Below are 6,000 nucleotides of genomic sequence, written 5' to 3' on the forward strand. Positions count from 1 at the left end.
ACATGGAAATTGAAAAGCCGCAGATTGGCCGCTCCCGTGATTTCAGCACTTTTTAATAAAATGAATTAGTATTTCTTTTAAAAACATTATGTTATTCTTAATATTGATGTATATAAAAAAGACAATAATTGGGGACCTCCAATCATGCTATGGGGACTTCTCTTTTTGCAGTGTTTACCGTATCTAGATTTGGATTTTTATGAATCTGACGCGGCTGCTGTTGATTGGTGATGGCAGTGTCTAGTTAATCATTTCATACAACACAAAATAAAAATACTATATTTTGTGTAGAAGAAGATAAGAGAAAAGAGAAGATACTCGAATCATCATACTTGTTTTCTTATGGATTTTACTGAACATTAATATTTTGTGTTACTATTGCTTTTGTGAATCGGCACATGCCCTGGTCAAATTTCTCATACTCCCTCTCTCTCTCTCTCTGTATATATCTTAAACAAAAATGCATTTAGTTTTTCTTTTTGTCTCGCAACGATTGAATTTATGTTACTGGATCTGAAATTTCATTTTGATGTCTGAATAGTAGATCACCCACTTTGCTTATCCAATGATGAATAGATAATTATCATTTAAATTATGAATTTTAATTCAATTTTAAGTTTTGACCTGACTTGTAAAACGTTATAAAAGAAGCAAGGTTAATTAATACAAGCATGCAACGCTAGTTAATTTTCAGACAAACTGCACAATATTGTCAATATATATAGCAAGGTTGGGCCTTTTCTTTGCTGTAAATTGGAGATAGCAACAATGTTGCATAATATATACCACAACATAGTAGCTGCATCATTCCTTTTATTTTGTAATTAATATTTGGATAATTCTATTCATAACCCCCATTTTACTCTTTATAGCCCCCTATATAAAATAATAATAATAATTAATTGTAAATTTACTATTTTATTCTATAACACATAACCCCCAATAATTAAATACTAATTATAAAAGAAAAACTGCCTATTAATTCTTTGCAATATCTCTACAAGTTACTTTCCACACACATCATAATATTTTTGCACACCCCGTATCCTAAAATTGAGAAACATTCTTTCTTTTTGCTCTGGGGTTGAAATTCTTGAAGCAATCGTCATCCCAGTGTCTTATGATGATGGTGATGCCAATGCAGCCCTAAAACTAGCAGACAACAATTTTACCCCAAATTTTGCACACTCCCACACCTACTAAAACACACCCCAATTAACACACATTGATATGGCAGCCGCTCACCTCAAATCCCATTCCCAACCCATCAAGATCAAACCCTTAGTTACATTACCAACCTCTCAAATCTGCTCATTACGCATTCCTGATAATTGCATATAGGAGCGGAAGATTTTTGGATGAAAGCCTGTGTTTGAACCATGTAGCTTACTCGATAGAGGAAATACTAACGAATAATTTACTATCTAACTCGCTATAGCCACAATAGAAGGGATTATGGAAAATAAGGAGCAACATCCTTTGTTATCGGAGATCCACATTTCAGTGACAGTAGCGGCATAAAGCTAAGGAGACCTGGCAACTGGTGGCGGACGCTATGATTTTCTCCATTTTAGTTGATTTTTTTGAAATGGGGTTATAGATTATTAGATTAGTTTGCAGAGAGCCTTGGAATTTTTTGATGATTAGCATTTAATTATTGGGGGTTATGTGTTATAGGGTAATATAGTAAATTTATAATGAATTATTATTATTATTATTATTATTATTATTTTATATAGGGGCTATAAAGATTAAAATGAGGGTTATGAATAGAATCACCCTTAATATTTAGTGAAACATATCTGATTGGGGATTTTCTTTTAGGGTTAAAATGGCATCTATTCATTTAGAAAGACAAGACCCGTTTTGAAAGATAAAACATCGAAACACTTATTTTTACAAATATAGCAAATTATACTCTTTTACGATTGTTTTATCCTTATATTGATCAATAATGAATTTTTCAATAATGCTCCCGCTACCCCTTCTCTCTCTCTCTCTCTTCACCGTAACACCGTCACCTCTTGTCTTACCGCTGCCACATCCAAAATTACGACTATTACACACTTTTACAAAAATATATAAGTATACATCCTTTAATAATTGTGAAAATTGTATAATAGTGTAGCTTTATATTGTTATAGATTTGTTCGTAAAAAAATTTAATAATAGTAAAAATTCGTAATTGCGAAAAAGTGTGTAACAGTTCAAAATACATTATTACACAATTTTCACCATTAAAAAGTGTGTAATAATATATTTTACACTATTACACATTATAAGAATATTTTGGTCAAAAATATTATTATTTCCATAATTTTATTTATATGATAAGAATTTCCTACCATTAATTAAAATATTTTGACTATATTAGGGTGGTGCTTCTAATCCATTGAATTATTTACACGAGAGATTATCATCTTACTGTCTTACAACATAAAGTATATTTATGGAACACACATGCAGTTTAAAAATATGATTCAAAATCCAGTACCTAGCTATCAGGTGTAAATAATAATTTAATTATATTATACTAAATGATTTGAAAAAACAAGAAGAAGAAGAAGAAGAAGAAGAAGAAGAAGAAGAAGACACCTATCTCAAAAGCTCACAAACTAATCCAAACTTTTGAACAAATAAGCTCAGTAAAACAAAATGATTTGAAAAGCAATGTTACAAAAGGATGTTTTATTATCTAGAAACATTAGGTTGGTGTGTAGTTGAAAAAATGTGGAAATTAGAGGTGGGGAAAGGAAGGCTTGTGTTTGAAACTGATTGGCATGAAATTGTCATTTTGTGTCATCACCATATTCTTTTATCAGAGGCCGACTCGATTACATGTTTGCAATCACAAACAATTCGTCATCATGTAAATGTTGCCACTTGCAACATTCAACAACTACTCTACACTATTTCGTTTTTACTTTTCTATAGTATTTGAAAAAAGTTAAATAGGGATGAGCATTGGAGTGCTTCAATTCCATCTAAAATCAAATCAGATTATGACAAATTCGAATTGATCTTTATCTTCTTTTTTTTTTTCTTCTTTTTTATTAAAAAAATCAAATTAATTAGCATGTCCAACTGAACTGAAATGTTTTGATTCAATTCAATTTTTGGGATTAACTCCTTTTATATTTTGCTTTTTTATTTTTTTGGATTTGGGGGAATGAGAACAATGGAGTTTGAACCCTAGACCTCACTGTTCGCATCGCTTGGTGTCCTCTCTCAGGCTTCGCTCTTTTTTTATATATATCGAATGTGAATCAAACATGAATGCAGAAGTTAAATTAATCGCAAATACAAACGTTACCAAATTTGTAAACAAGGTTACATAATTCGACCAAAAATGTTGAGGCACATATGAAGTAAAATAGATAATTTAAGTTGTGATTTATTCTAAGCATGATAGTTGACATCAAGTGACATCTTAATTTATTTGACAGGTCAATTTCTTAATGGTTAATTATTATTTCTAGAATTGAGAATGAAAAAACTACAATTTCTTAATGGTTAATTATTGTTTCTAGAACTGAGTATGAAAAAACTGTAATTAAAAGAAATCAAAATGTAAACAATACCAAGAATGTCAATAAGCATATCTGGAATATATTATATCAATTGGAAACCACATATTAAATTATATATAAGTCCAATTCCTCTCAAATGTCTAATTAAATGTAATATAAAGAATATTAGCCTTATCTAAGTCCAACAAAAATTGAAATTAAGACACAGTAAATAGATTATTATATTCACAATGATTTACAAACGAAAACATAATGAATACTTTAGCACAAAAATCTATTTAATATTCAGGTAAATAGAAATATGATAAAGAATATAACTAGACTCAAGAAAAAACAAATAAATTTAAAAAATAAATCAATTAATAAAGACACTGAATCTAGGAAATGTATTGACGTTAAATAAACATATGCATTTAACTTATTGATTCAATTATCAATTTTAATACAACCCTGATGAAATATTACAATCATATTCATAATCTTCTCTAACGAACAACTATAAAAGTTGATTAGTAAATTCTCTAGCACATTTAACTCTTAAGAGAATAAATTAACTATAAAAAACATACAAAGAATAATTTTTTCATTGTCCACCTATCACATACAAGTCACAAGGTAAAATCATAGCATGCATTTGTAAATCAGCTGAGCAATTATCACATTTAAGTCTCAAATTGAATAGCTAGACATTCACATTATTGGTTAGATAATTCACAAAAAATCAAGCACTATGAACTATAAATCAGAAACTGCATGATAAATTGATATCAATAAATGAAACGCACAAATACAATCAACTACATACAAACCCTAAAATTAGAAAAGAAACTAGTCAAACATAGCAAAACAAATCAAATACATAATTAAAAAAAAGTAATTAAAAGACTAAATTAAATAAAACTTAAAAGAAATTAGTATGACAAACTCGAATCTTCAATCTTTTAGAAATCTGATATAATCTTTATGAACTAAGAAAGCAATATATTTGAAAGCTAGAAATCTGAAAATATGAAAGTGGAACCCCAAATTGATCAACAAAGAGACTTATTTATTGGCCCAAATACAGATGAAAATCCCCAAAACAGATGAAAACACGAACATCTGAAACACCTATTTTGAGTTTATTATTTAGATTGCCACGTGATTTACTATTATAGCAAGCACAGAAATTAAATTATCACGTAAATATATTAGTTCACCAAAATTATTCATCGGATGGAAAATTGAATTAATTAATAACATAATTGAGGTATATTGAGATAAATTTAAAACGGATGCAAAATGCGAAAATAAAAATAGTTAGGTTATTTAGAAATATTAATCCCTAATTAAAACATTGGAAATAATTTGAGAATTTATTTATTTTATTAGAATAAACTTATAGAGGAGGACAACATGCGTATTGAGTATAAATCACGCCATCACTAAAAGTAGGGGTGGAAATTTGGGTCGAGACGGGAACTCTACCCGATTTTGGCCAGGTACCCGATCCCGAAAATAAGTTAAAAGTAGTATCTGTACCCGCACCGTCTTATGGAATCGAGTACCTTAATACCTGATTCGAATACCCGATTTGGATATTCGGATACCCAATTATCCGATTTAGCTATTAATTTTTTTAAAGGTGATTTAACTATTAAAATTAATGTTTCATTGTAAGTTCTAATTTATATAGCCCAACTGCCCAAGTAGTATGCTTAATTAAAAGAATAAATGAATTGATGAGCATTTTAACATTTCGAAAATAATAATTTTTATTTATTAATGAGTTTATTCAAATTGCTAATGAATTTCAGCAATTCAACAAAAGGCCGCGGCTACTTAATTACTAGTTTATTCAAATTGTTATTGTATTTAGTATTTACAACCCTAAACTAATACTCCCTCCGTCCCTAAAATAACTTCCTCTTTTTCCATTTTGGGACGTCCCCCAAATAACTTCTCTTTCTTTCTTTCCATTTTTGGAAACCTACCCCACCACTAATAATACTTTATTTATTCTTACTTTTCACTTTTCACCACTCCCAATACTAATTATAACACTTTTTCACAACTTTCAATAATAATTATATCACTTTTTCTCCACTATCAATACACTTTACAACTTTTTATTAAAACTCGTGTCGTCCCCAAAGAGGAAGCCATTTCAGGGACGGAGGGAGTATATAAAATCCTAAATATATAACTATTAAATTATATGCGGGTAATTGGATATACCCGATGCCCGAAAAACAATAGCCTTTTCTACCTAGTACTACTCCGAACCCATAAAATATCGAATATTAAATACCCAATAACCGACTTGGTATCGGGTCGGGTTTGGATAACCAAGTACCTGATACCCCAAATTTCCACCCCTAATTAAAAGGCAGCGAAGCCTAATTTTAGTATGGAATAATTGATTAATTGATGTTTTTAAGTTTAAGTTTAATCCTAGAATATATTTAGAATTAATTACGTTGCTTGTCAA

The sequence above is a fragment of the Salvia miltiorrhiza genome, chromosome 2 (genome assembly GCF_028751815.1).
Source record: "Salvia miltiorrhiza cultivar Shanhuang (shh) chromosome 2, IMPLAD_Smil_shh, whole genome shotgun sequence".
Classification (NCBI taxonomy): Eukaryota; Viridiplantae; Streptophyta; class Magnoliopsida; order Lamiales; family Lamiaceae; genus Salvia; species Salvia miltiorrhiza.